The sequence below is a fragment of the Pinus tabuliformis genome, chromosome 6 (genome assembly GCF_031772625.1).
Source record: "Pinus tabuliformis cultivar Carrire ecotype Pingquan chromosome 6, CPIR1, whole genome shotgun sequence".
NCBI classification, from domain to species: domain Eukaryota; kingdom Viridiplantae; phylum Streptophyta; class Pinopsida; order Pinales; family Pinaceae; genus Pinus; species Pinus tabuliformis.
This window is the reverse complement of record NC_142292.1, coordinates 1,211,615,341-1,211,629,918: the sequence shown is the minus strand read 5'-3', so window position 1 is coordinate 1,211,629,918 and position 14,578 is coordinate 1,211,615,341.

The window sequence follows — 14,578 nt, the reverse complement described above, 5'->3', positions numbered from 1 at the left end:
CTAAAAGAGAATGTTTTTATGTCCCAGCCTAAAGGATTTGCTATGGAAGGACATGTACATAAAGTATGCAAACTTGTGAAGTCCTTGTATGGCCTTAAACAAGCACCGCGAGCTTGGTATGAAAAACTAACTGAGCATCTTCTAAAACTCAATTTCAATCATTTTGAACTTGATGATGCAACTTTATTTGTCAAGAAAGTTGGCAAAACAGTTGTATATCTTGTGGTATATGTAGATGATCTTTTAATGACAGGGAACAATGAAAGCTACATTGCATCCATAAAGAAGGAATTGGGAAAAAGTTTTGAAATGACTGATTTGGGCTATGTTCATTACTATCTTGGCATTGAAGTAACCAAACATCCAAAGTCCATATTTCTTTATCAAAAGAAATACATTGGATATTTGTTGAATAGGTTTGGCATGATAGAGTGCAATCCTCTTACTACTCCAATGGAACAAAACTTGAAGCTCACATCTATTGAAGGAAAGGAATTTGAGGATGCAACAAAGTATAGACAGCTTGTAGGAAGTCTCAACTACCTAACTACCACCAGACCAGACATTTCATTTGCTATTGGAATCCTCTCCAAGTTTATGCAAAAGCCTTGTGAGGGACATTGGTCTGCTGCAAAAAGAGTTCTAAAGTACTTGAAGGGAACTCAAGACTTTGGAATCCAGTACACACAGGTGGATGACTTCAGTTTAATCAGATACTCTGATTCAGACTTCGATGGAGACAAAGAAACCGGGGTATCTACTTCAGGATATGCTATGAGTCTTAGATCAGGAGCTGTCTCCTAGAGATCATGCAAACAATTAGTTCCAGCAGATTCCACAACAGAAGTAGAATACGTGGCAGCAACTGAAGCGACAAAAGAAATTGTGTGGCTCAGGAAAATTCTTGAAGATTTGTAGGTAAAACAAGTACAATCAACTCCACTCATGATTGACAACACCTCTGCAATAAAGTTGGCCAAGAACCCAAAGTTCCATGATCGAACAAAGCACATCAATACTAAATATCATCTGATCCGACATCATGTTGAGGCCAAAACAATCCATCTCCATCATTGTTCCACAAATGAGCAAATTGTAGACATCTTCACCAAAGCGCTTGGAAGAGAAAAGCTTGAAAGATTCAGAATGATGCTTGGACTCACCAACATCCCTTCAGATTAAGGGGGGGAATGTTGACACCTAATCCTCACGATTGGGTGAATTCATGTAAATAATTAAATTAGGAATGTGAACAGTCATCAGGAGATGAACTGAATAGTCACACCCTTTTGTATATAATAATAACATACCTAATGGAATAATATGAATCAATTTTTCTGACAAATGGAGTTACTCTTGGCCTGACAATATATACTAGTTCACCTAATTTGGGCTACATCCAAGGAGAAACGACTAGTCATTCCTTTATATTATCTAGCAAAATAAAGAGATACAACCTACAGTAAATCCGCTGTAATTTCCTCTTCGCTCTCACAAAATATCCTCTCTCTTTCTCGCTCAGAATACACATATACATAGCCGCAATACAATTCCTTCATATATAGTGAGGGGTTCTTCTAGGGGAAAAAACCTAAATTAAACATAACTTCTACCGTTAGATCATCTGCCTAATGAACGAACCACATTGACAACGAAATTAATATTTTACAAGGAAAATTTACGTCTATTTTTAGCTTTGGGGGCACTGCCCCCAAACCCCCACCAGGGGGTTGTCTCATAAAATCATTGTCACCCTCCCTTGGACCCCCCTGATAGTAATCAAATGGGCGGTGTTTCCACCCTGTTACAAATTGGGGTCGAACATCATGATACCTCTGAATAAAGAAGATAATCAGGCTCCACACCCAACAATCTCCCACTTGGAGACTGATTATAACAATTCCACCACTGCTTGATTTGATGGAAAATGATTCCACTTTTGATATGGTTGTTTCTCATCTTCATCATCATACTTGAAGACCCATTGAAACCGAGAAAAATCTCAGTTTCTCCCTGGTTACAACTTTTGTTAACATATCTGCAGGATTTTGACTAGTGTGTATCTTTTCCAGCTCAACTGTCCATCTTCCAGCACTACCCTTATGAAATGGTACTTGAGATGTATATGTTTAGTATTGGAATGAAATTTTGATCTATTTTCAAGATGAATGACACTTTGGCTGTCACTATATAACCTTCCCATCTCTTTCTTCTTTCCCAATTCATCCATAAACCTTTGTAACCAAATCATGTATTTACTAGCCTCTATAGTAGCAACATACACCGGTTCTATTGTTGAAAGTAAAAAAAAACTCTACATCTTTGGACACACATGCCCTGTGGTACTCCTCCTATTATCTCTATCACTTGCCACATCTGTATCAACATATCCTTGTAGAAAAATGTTTGAACCACCAAAGCATAATGCTTGATTTTCAGTACCTCTCAAATACCTGAGAATCCACTTCACTTCCATCTAATGTTATTCTGCTGGATTGTTCATGTACCTTCTTACAACTCCTAGTACATGTGCAATATCAACCCTTGTGCTGACCATTGCATACATTAAGCTTCCAATTACTGATGCATATGGAACTTTAGACATATAATCCATCTCTTCTTGAGTCCTGGGACACATCTACTTACTTAGTTTGAAATGGATAGCCAAAAGTGTACTGACTAGTTTTGCATTTTGCATATTAAATCTTTCCAACACCTTTTGTATGTAGTAACTTTGAGACAATGTTAATTTGCGATTTTTCCCGTCTTTAGTTATTATCATACCAAGGATTTGTTTTGCAGCACCCAAATCCTTCATTGCAATGCATTTTCCAACTTTCCTTTGAGCACATTTATTTCATGCATGTTAGACACATTAACAAGAATATCATCTACATGCAATACCAATATAATCGAACTTTAATCATTTTTCCTTTTGATATAAACACAATGATTAGAGTGGCATCTAATATAAGCTTGTTTAGAAATAAAACTATCAAATTTTAGATACCACTGCCCTGGAGCCTATTTTAAGCCATACAAACTCTTCTTCAACCGGCACACAAGTTTCTCCTTCCCTTTGACCTCATATCCTTGTGGTTGCTACATATAGATATCTTCCTCCAAATCCCCATGGAGAAAGGTCATGTTTACATCTAACTGCTCAAGATGCAAATCTTCTACTACTACTATACTTAAAATAGTTTTTATTGAAGTCATTTTAACAAGAAGATAAAATATTTCATCAATTTTTATACCTTTCTTCTATGCAAACTCCTTCACCACAAGTCTAGCTTTATACATTTTTCTACCTCCATCTTCTTCCTTCAACCTCCAAATCCATTTATTCTACAATACTATTTTACCTTCAGGAAAGCTGACTAAGTCCAGAGTCTAGTTATGTACCAAGGAGTCCATCTCTTCTTTCATGGATAGCTCCCACTTCTTTGTGGTTTCTACCTGCATTGCTTCTTCATAACCTTTTGGTTCACTAGAATCAATCAACAATACATAATATAATGAAGGATAGTATCATTCAATGGGTCTACTTATCCTAGTAGATCTTATAACACCACTTTCATGTGTTTAAGGGACATGTTTCTATTGTGGTTGTTTTTGTTGTTGATCATTATGATTTTCAGACACCTTTACTTTTTCTGTGATTTCATCAAGCACTGTGTATTCTCTATTTTATTTTTCATGTTTCTTTTCTTGCATTTAATCCTTATAAAAGACCCTTTCATTGAATATGACATCTCTAATCCTAATGATTATGTGATTTTCATAATCATAAAAGTAATAACCAAAATCATTAACACGATATCCAATAAAGGCACATTTCTTTTATTTTTCGTCAAGCTTTGTTCTATTTTCTTTATTAATGTGGACAAAGGATTCACAATCGAAAGTATTTAAAAATGAGTAGTTTACCTTTTTACCTGTCCATGCCTCCTCTGGAATACCACCATCTAAGGAATTTGAAGGCCCTCTGTTTATTAGATAAAAAAAAAAAATTCTACAACATCTACCAAAAATTGCAAAGGAAATCCTGCATACAATCTCATGTAGCTTGCACACTCCATGATTGTCCTGTTCATCCTTTCTGACACACCATTTTTCTATGGCGTTCCTGGAGCTATCTTCTCTTTTCAAATTCCATGCTTTGAACATTACTTATCAAACTCTTTGCTGCAATATTCACCTCCATTATATGATCTGAGACAATTCAACTTCTTTCTTGTCTCATTCTCAACCAAAGCTTCCCATTTCTTGAAAGTATCAAATACATCAAATTTATTTCCAATACAATAAATCTAGGTTTTTCGCATTGCATCATCAATAAAAGTAACATAATAATAAGAGCCACCGAGAGATGATACCTGAGAAGTTCCCCATACATATGTATGCACAAGAACTAATTTTTTGATCCTATTTTCTTTCCCAACTCTGAGTAATCTGAATCTCTTCTATTTTTCATAAGCACAATTCTCACAAAAATCCAAATCGACATGCTTCATACCTGGCAACAAATTTCTTGAGTGAATAATTTGCATCCCGTTCTCACTCATGTGCCCGAGTCTATGATGCCACAATGTTGTATCTGCTCATGTGGAGGTTAAAGCATTAACATAATTAGAAATACCATTTCATAAATACAATGTACCAACCTTTTCTCCTTTTGCTATTACCAGGGCTCCTTTAGTGACCTTCCAGGTTTTATCTGTAAAAGTAGTTACACAACCTTCACCTCCTAACTACCCTGTTGAAATTAGAATTTTATTTTATTTTATTTTATTTTATTTTTATTTTTATTTTTATTTATTTATTTTTCAGATTTGGAACATGCTTTACCTCCTTTAATAGCCATTGGTTTCCATTCTTCTTTTTTTAAAAACTTTATCCATTCCAATGATTTTACAAGGCTTATCATCACCCAAATGAACCTGTCCAAAATCTCCTTAAAAATAATCATGAAAATGTTTCCTATAAGTTGTGGCATGGAATGAGGCAAATTAATCTACCACCCATGCATCAATAATATTTTCTAATGAAAGAATCAAAGCATCTGGCAACACATCACCTATCAAATTTGCTTCATTATTGTTTTCTTGCTACGCGTCTCCTTCTTTTCCCTTCTGAGACTTACAGTCTTTCTTTAGGTGTCCCTTCTTCCCACATTTCCAGCACACTATCCCTGATCTAGACTTGTTTATGCCTTTCCTTGACTTATTGCAATATCTTGGGCTCTTTCCTCTTTCCATTTTTCTTCCCCTAGTCTTTGTAGTCAAAGCATTACCCGATGTCTCATTGGAGCTTTTTCATTGTGTTTCTTCACTAAGGATTGCACCAACAACATCATCAAACTTTAATGTACTATATCTAGAGATAGAGTTACTAATGGCCATAACTAAACCATTCCAACTTTATGTAAATGAGCACAAAAATAATAGATCCCTAACTTCATCTTCAAAATTTACCCCTACAGAACTTCAGTAGTTGGTAACCAGATTAAATTGATTTAAATGATCAGTTGCAGATCCACCTTTTGACATCTTCAAATTAAATAAACGCTTCATAAGAAATACCTTATTTGAGGCTCAGGGTTTTTCATATAGCTTGGCCAATGCCGACATTAGGCCCTCTATTATCATTTCTTTTGAATATTAAAGGCTACCAATGTCACTAGGCACAACTGTATTTTTCCAAGTTCCTTTCTGTCGAGAATATCCCATTCTATGTCTGTAATACTCATCAACTTCTTTTGTTTTTCCGCTCAATGGCAGTACATATATTTTTGATACAAATAATCTTCCATCTGCATCTTCCACAGCTGGTAGTTTTGGTCATTGAATTTCTCGACCCTAAACCTACATTCTGCCATTACTCCCACAAGAACCAAGAACCCTTCTCTCCTACAAGTTTATCATCCAAATAGGCCTTCGACTCTGATGCGAGTTGTTAGAAAATTATATATTATAGAGCAATGGAACACATAAAATATTGCAGAAACACAAACACAGAAAACAAATAAAATAAGAGATACACATATATATGTGGTTCACCGAATTTGGGCTACATCCACGGAGAAACAACCAGTATTTCCTTTATATTATCCAAAAAAATGAATAGATACAACCTACATCAAATCTATTGTAATTTACTCTTTCCTCTCACACAATCTCCTCTCTCTTTCTACCTCAGAATACACATATACATAACCAAAATACAATTCCCTCATATATAGCGAGGGGTTGCCTTCTAGGAAAAAACCCTAAATTAAACATAACTTCTACCTTTAGATCATCTTCCTAATGAATGGCTCAGAATGGCTACGAAATTACAATATTTTACAAGGAAATTTTACATATATTTTTAGGGCTCATAAAATATATTTCGCCCCACTTTGGACCCCCTTGATGGTGATAAAACAAGCGGCGTTTCTATTTCGTTATGAACTGGGGTCCAACACTGAAATAACTCTGAATAAAGGAGATAATTAGGCTCCACACCCAACAATCTCCCACTTGGAGACTGATTATAGAAACTCCATCGCTGCTTCGTTTGTTGGAGAAGGCTTCCACTTTGGACCTAGATGTTTCTCATCTTCATCATTTGAAAGCCAATTGAAACCGATCAGAATCTCAGTTTCTCCCTAGTTACAACTTTTGTTAACATATCTGCAGGATTCTGGTTAGTGTGTATCTTTTCCAGCTTCAATTGTCCATCTTCCAACATTGACCATATGAAATGGTACTTGAGCTGTATACGTTTAGCCTTGGAATGAAATGTTGAGTTCTTTGCACGATGAATGACACTCTAGCTATCACTGTATAACATGCCCATCTCTTGCTTCTTACCCAATTCATCCATAAACCTTTGTAGCCAAATCATTTCTTTACTATCCTCTAGAGCAGCAACATATGCTTCTTCTGTTGTTGAAAGTGCAACAACACTACATTTGTTAAACCCAACTGGAAACTGTTCCACCTATATTACATATGCTTCTTCCGTTGTTGAAAGTGCAACAACACTACCTTTTTTAAACCCAACTGGAAACTGTTCCACCTATATTAGACACATACCCCAAGGTTCTCCTCTTGTTATCTCTGTCAGCTACCATATCTGCATCAACATATCCGTATAGAGAAATGTTTGAACCACCAAAGCATAATGCTTGATTTGCGGTACCTCTCCAATACTTCAGAATCCACTTCACTACCATCCAATGTTCTTTTCCTAGATTGTTCATGTACCTTCTTACAACTCCCACTGCATGTGAAATATCATGCCTTTTGTAGACCATTGCATACATTAAGCTTCCAACTACGGATGCATATGAAACTTTAGACATATAATCCATGTTTTCCTGGGTCTTGGGACACATCTCCTTAGTGTGAAAAGGATAGCCAAAGGTATACTAACTAGTTTTTCATTCTACATGTTAAATCTTTCCAACACCTTTTGTATGTACTCACTTTGAGACAATGTTAATTTTTTATTTTCCTTGTCTCTAGTTATTCTCATACCAAGGATTTGTTTTGCATCACCCAAATCCTTCATTTCAAACGAATTTTCCAATTTTCCTTTGAGCACATTTATTTCATGCATGTTATACCCTACAACAATCATGTCATATACATACAATAACAATATAATATACTTGTCATCATTTTTCCTTTTGAGATAAACACAATGATTATAGTGACATCTAGTATAACCTTGTTCAGACATAAACCTATCAAATTTTAGATACCACTACCTTGGAGCATGTTTTAATCCATACAAGCGCTTCTCCAACATGCACACAAGTTTCTCCTTCCCTTTGACCTCATATCCTTGTGGTTGTTGCATATAGAGTTCTTCCTCCAAATCCCCATGGAGAAAGGTTGTCTTTACATCTAATTTCCCAAGATGAAAATCTTCTACTACTACTAGACTTAAAATAGTTATGAATGAAATCATTTTAACAACAGGAGAAAATATTTCATCAAAGTCTATACCTTTCTTCTATGCAAACCCCTTCACCATAAGTCTAGCTTTATACCTTTTTCTACCTCCATATTCTTCCTCCAACTTGTAAACCCATTTATTCTTCAATGCTATTTTACTTGTAGGAAACCTGATTAAGTCCCAAGTCTGGTTATGTACCAAGGAGCCCATCTCTTATTTCATGGCTAGCTCCCACTTCTTCTTGGTTTCTACATGCATTTCTTCTTCATAACATTCTGGTTTACCAAAACTACACAACAATACATAATAAAATGAAGGAGAGTTTCATCATTGAGTCTACTTATTCTGGTAGAATTCTAACACTACTTTCAGGTTGATCATTACGATTTTGAGATACCTTTACTTTTTTTGTGATTTCATCAAGAACTATGTATTCTCTATTCTATTTTTCCTATTTCTTTTCTTGCATTTGATCCTTATACAAGACTCTTTCATTGAATATGAAATATATACTCCTAATGATTTTGTGATTTTCATCCATAAAAGCGATAACCAAAATCATTAACACCATATCCAATAAAGGTACATTTATTTGATTTTTCCTCAAGATTTGTTATAATTTCTTTATTAATGTGGATAAAGTCTTCACAATCGAAAGTATTTAAAAATGAGTAGTTTACCTTTTCACCTGTTAATGCCTCCTCTAGAATATCACCATCCAAGGAACTTTAAGTCCCTCTATTTATTAGATAAACAAAAATATCTACAGCATCTACCCAAAATTGTAAAGGAAATCCTGCATGAATCTCATGCACCTTGCACACTCCATGATTGTCTTGTTCATCCTTTTTGACACACCATTTTTCTGTGGTGTTCCTGAAACTATCTTCTCTCTACGAATTTTGTGCTTTGAACAATACTTATAAAACTCTTTTCTGCAATATTCACCTCCATTTTATGATCTGAGACACTTCAAATTCTTTCCTTTCTCATTCTCAAACAAAGCTTTCAATTTCTTGAAAGTATCAAATACATCATATTTATTTCGAATACAATAAATCTGGGTCTTTTCTCGTTGCATCATCAATAAAAGTAACATAATAACGAAAGCCACCACAAGATGATACCTGAGTAGGTCCCCATACATTTTTATGCACAATCTTTAATTTTTCACTCTTATTTTCTTTCCCAAATTTGAGGAATATGACTCTCTTCTATTTTCCATAAACACAATTCTAATAGAAATCCAAATAAACATGCTTCAAACCTGGTGACAAATTTCTTATGTGAAGAATCTGCATCCCCTTCTCACTCATGTGTCCAAGCTTATGATGGCATAGTGTTGTATCTACTCCTGTGGAGGTTAAATAATTAACAAAATTAGAAATACCATTGAATAAATACAATGTACCAACATTTTCTCCTTTCGCTATTACCAAGGCTCCTTTAGTGACCTTCAAGTTTTTATCTGTAAAAATGTTTACACAACCTTCACCTCCCAACTTTCGTGTTCAAATTAGATTTTTATTTATATCTGGAACATGTCTTACGTCATCAATTATCCATTGGTTTCCATTCTTATTTTTTATGAAAAAGTTACCCATTCTAATGATTTTACATGGTTTATCATCACCCAAATGAACTTGTCCAAAATCTCCTTGAAAATAATCATGAAAATGTTTCCTATCAGGTGTGGCATAGAATGAGGTCCCTGAATCTACCACCCAGGCATCAATAATATTTTTCTAATGAATGAATCAAAGAATCTTACAAAACATCACCTGTCACATTCGCTTCATGATTTCTTCCTTGCTATTCGTCTCCTTCTTTTCCCTTCTTAGACTTACAATCATTCTTCAGGTGTCCTCTCTTCCCAAATTTCCAGCACACTATCCCCGATCAGAAGTTGGATCTGCCTTTCCTTGACTTATTGTGATATCCTAGGCTCTTTCCTCTTTCCATTTTTCTTCCACTACTCTCTACAGTCAAAGCATTACTTCATGTCTCACAGAGCTTTTCCATCGAGTTTCCTTGCTAAGGATTGCACCGAAAATATCATCAAACTTTAAAGTACTAGATCTAGAGATAGAGTTACTAATGGCCATAACTAGATAATTCCAACTTTCTGGAAATGAGCATAGAAATAACATATCCCTAACTTTATCATCAAAATTTACCCCTATATAACTTAACTGACTACTAATCGTATTAAATTCATTTAAATGATCAGCAACAAATCCACCTTCTAACATCTTCGTATTAAATAAACACTTCATAAGAAATACCTTATTTGAGGCCTAGGGTTTTTCATATAGTTTGGCCAATGCTGACATTAAACCCTCTATTTTCCTTTGAAATATTAAAGGCTACTGATGCCACTAAGAATAGTTGTATTTTTCGAAGTTCCTTTCTATCGAGAATATCCCATTCTATGTTTTTCATACTCGTCGGCTTCTTTGTTTTTCAGCTCAATGGAAGGTACATATCTTTCTAACAAAAATAATCTTCCATATACATATTCCACAACTGGTATTTTTGACCGTTAAATTTATTGACCTTAAACCTACCTTTGTCCATTTCACCCACTTGAACCAGGAACCCTTCTCTCCTGCCAGTTTATCAACCAAATATATCTTTGGCTCTGATACTAGTTGTTAAAAAATGATATATTATAGAGAAATGGAACACATAAAATATTGTAGAAACATAAACATAGAAAACACATAAAATAAGAGAGACACAGATATACATGGTTCACCCAATTTGGGTTACGTCCATAGAGAAATAAACAATCCTTCCTTTATATTATCTAGCAAAATGAAGAGATACAACCTACATCAAAATCTGTTGTAATTTCCTCTTTGCTCTCACACAATCTCCTCTCTCTTTCTCGCTTAGAATAAAGGTATACATAGCCTCAATAAAATTCCCTCATATATAGTGAGGGGTTTCCTTTTAGGGAAAAAAAAACCCTAAGTTAAGCATAAATTCTACCATCAAATCATCTGCCTAATGAATGCATCAGATTGACTACAAAATTACAATATTTTACAAGGAAATTTTACATCTATTTTTCTCTTTTGCCGGGGGGTGGTGACTGTGATAAAATGGGTGGTGTTTCCACCTCGTTAAAAACTGGGGTCCAAAATGATGATACCTTTGAATAAAGAAGATAATCAGGCTCCACACCCAATAGAAAAAGGGGTTTATATGGTTAAGAATTTTCATAGTTTATTTCTAAATGTATACAAAAGAATTTTCCATGAAATATCATGTTCTTGTTTCCAAGTAACATCAACTATGACAACTAATGAAACTATTGTTTCCAAGGTATCGTAGTGCCCATCCTTCAAATGGGAGGATTTATCAGGCCATACCAATGGAACATGTGATGTCTAGTCCAACTTGTCCACTATGAAGGCCGATGCATGATGAGTGGGTCAAGGAGAAATAAGACTTTCGCTAACTGAGTAAGAATATAAACTCATATACTAATCCTTATATGTATCTACAATGCTTGGATATCAATAATTTACTAGCAAGTTTTCCACTATTTCAACATGTATTAGGATTTTGGAGATAAAGTAACAAGGTGACCATTATAAGCTAATTTTTTACCATGGAAAAAATCCTAAACATGCACAAGTCAATTTAACATATCATAAGCATAGTTTCCAAGTTTGATTTTGAATTTGGATTTGAATTTGGTACGATATGTGGTGAATTTCTCATTCTCAAGTCACATCACAACTAGCTCAAGAGACTTATGCAACCCTCTAGAAATCGGTTCATTAAAACTTGAAAAGAATAGATAGTGAAAAACAATAAATTATAAAATCAACTGATAACACTTTTGCATGATGATGATGGTGATTGGAATAATGGCGAAACCTCCTGGTAGTAGAGAAACAAATATATCTAGAAGTGTATAAGAGGTCTAAAAGCCGATGTGACAAAAGAGAGGTAGGAGTGAGAGTTCCAAATCATAAGTGCATGCGTGTTTGAGTGGAATTAGACCTATGGAACTCAATATATAAAAATGTATGATGAATATAAGTTTTCTAGGTTTAACCAATGACTAAGAGAACCAAGAGAGAATAAAAGCTATAAAGGTGGAGGATAGATGTCAAGGAACCTATTGAGTAAAAGAAATGTCCAAGTGGGCATGGAACTAACAAGAAGTAGAAACAAATAATATGATATATGGGGTTCAAGAGAAGATTCAAAAATACCTAACACCATGATGAATGGAATGAAACATGTTTTGACTAATTGTTTAAAATATAACAAGAAAATAATAATAACTCAAAACATATTTCTTATTTTATCCACTTGGTGAAAAATCTTTTTAGAAAATAATAATAGTTCAAAACATATTACTAACTTATACACTTTTCCAAAAGTCCTTTTATAAATTTTGCAATGGGTTTATAATTATTTTCTTGAGTAATTATATATAATTCAAGAATTTAAATGCCGTTTAATTTCCAAATTCTTTCTGTGAGTCATATTTGAGTCTCAAAACCCTCCCATATAGTTAATGCATGAATCTACCATAGCCATGTCAAATTTTAGTGCATACAAGCTAGAAGTGAAAAAGTTTCAACGTTGGCCCCATTCTCAAGTCTCATCATGACTAGCTCAAGAGACTATTGCAACCCTTTGGAAATTGATTCACTAAAACTTGCAAGAATAGATAGTGCAAAACAATAAATTATACAATCAACTAATAACACTTTTAGATGATAATTATGGAGGTGATAATAATGGTGACACCTCCTAGTAATAGAGAAAAAACTATATCATTCAACACAAATCATTATTTCATCTATGAAAACAAAATATTATCATCTTCTAGTACCATGTTGCATAATCAATCAATTATAAACTGACTTTTAACACCTAAACATCAATTTAGTCAATTTTCTAAAAATATTGAAACAAATAATATCAATTCTTGGCATTCAATATTCAATAGAAGGCGCTAGTTAGCCATAAGCATCCATGACTCATAATATGATAATTATCATGTATTGTCTTGTGATTTGATATATCAACCTCTCCATTGGCTTGCAAAGACTGACATAGTATCCCTAAAACATGTTTTGTAGTGGAGTTGTATAATGCATTTGCCAATCATCCTAAAAATCCTTTAAATTCCCTTGGTTGAGACATTATCATTCAATCACAAGGTTGGTTTCCCATGGGGCATAGAATAGACAGTGATGGGGTGTATTGTCAAGTCACTCCGCGATGTGAAGGTCATCGGTTAGAAACTATGTGGGAAAAATTCAGTTGTGTTAAGAGTTGGTGTGGCCTAGGTCGGGTGTGATCCCTCGGTGATTTTGATAACTTAGATGAGCATGGGTCACAATTTCTCAAGCCACAGGTCAAGCTTGATGTAATATTTGGAGAACTCAAACCACTTGACAATAAAAAAAAATTGGTTAGTGGACAATCTATCAAGATTCTTGTGAATGTAGAAATCCTTTACAAGAGAAGTCACCTTTACAAACTATAAAATGGGAGAGTATGATTTTCTTAATTTAATCATTATTTCTTCATGAAAATTTGTATACACATTGGGATAGTATCATAAATGTAGGATTATTTATTGGAATGAGTTATGTGGGAGATTTAACCTAAGGTATACACTTTATTTTTTTAATTTGAGATTGTACTAAGATCCAGTAGATTGATATAGGTTGTACTTTGAAACATTTGTCATTTTATGGAGTTGAGAAAATAAAACATTTATATTCGCATGAGTTATAGACATGAAATATCCGAAGTCATGGCATGATATAATTAATAATTTTATGCATTTGAAAAAACAATATTAAGAAAAGATCACAAAATCTTTGTTTTAGAAATAGTTTGATGCAACATATCACAAGCTATTCATTTCAAGGATAGTATGAAGCCATTACAATGATATACTCGTTAAAAGCTCAACATGTCACTTGTAGGAATTGAAAATAAGTGGGGATGATAACAACCATGCCTCCCAACCTGGCAACCACCTAGGTAAGTCCTATTAACAACTATATATTTTAATTTGTTGACTCTAAGTACCATTTTGATTATACTTATGTTCATAGCATTCCAGATTTTTTGAAGAAAATGTTTTTACCTTAATGAATTTCCAAAATTCATTAATAAATTATACACTTTTCCAAAAGTCCTTTTATACATTTTGCAATGGGTTTATAATTAATTGCTTAAGTAATTATATAGAATTCAAGAATTTGATTGTCGTTTGATTGTTAAATTCTTTCCGTGAGTCATATTTGAGTCTCAAAGCCATCCCATATTGTCAATGCATGCGTATACCATAATCATGTTAAATTTCAATGCATATGGGCACAAACTAAAAAAAATTCAACATTGGACCCATTCTCAAGTCACATCACAACTAGCTCAAGAGAATTTTGTAGCCCTCTAGAAATCAATTCACCAAAATGTAAAAATAATAGAGAGTGAAAAAAAAATTATATAATCAACTGATAACACTTTCAAATGATGATGATGGCCAAATAATGATGGTGGCACCTTCTAGTAGTAGAGTAACAAATATATTAGTCAACACAAATCATTAGCTCATCAATGACAACAAAATATTATCTTT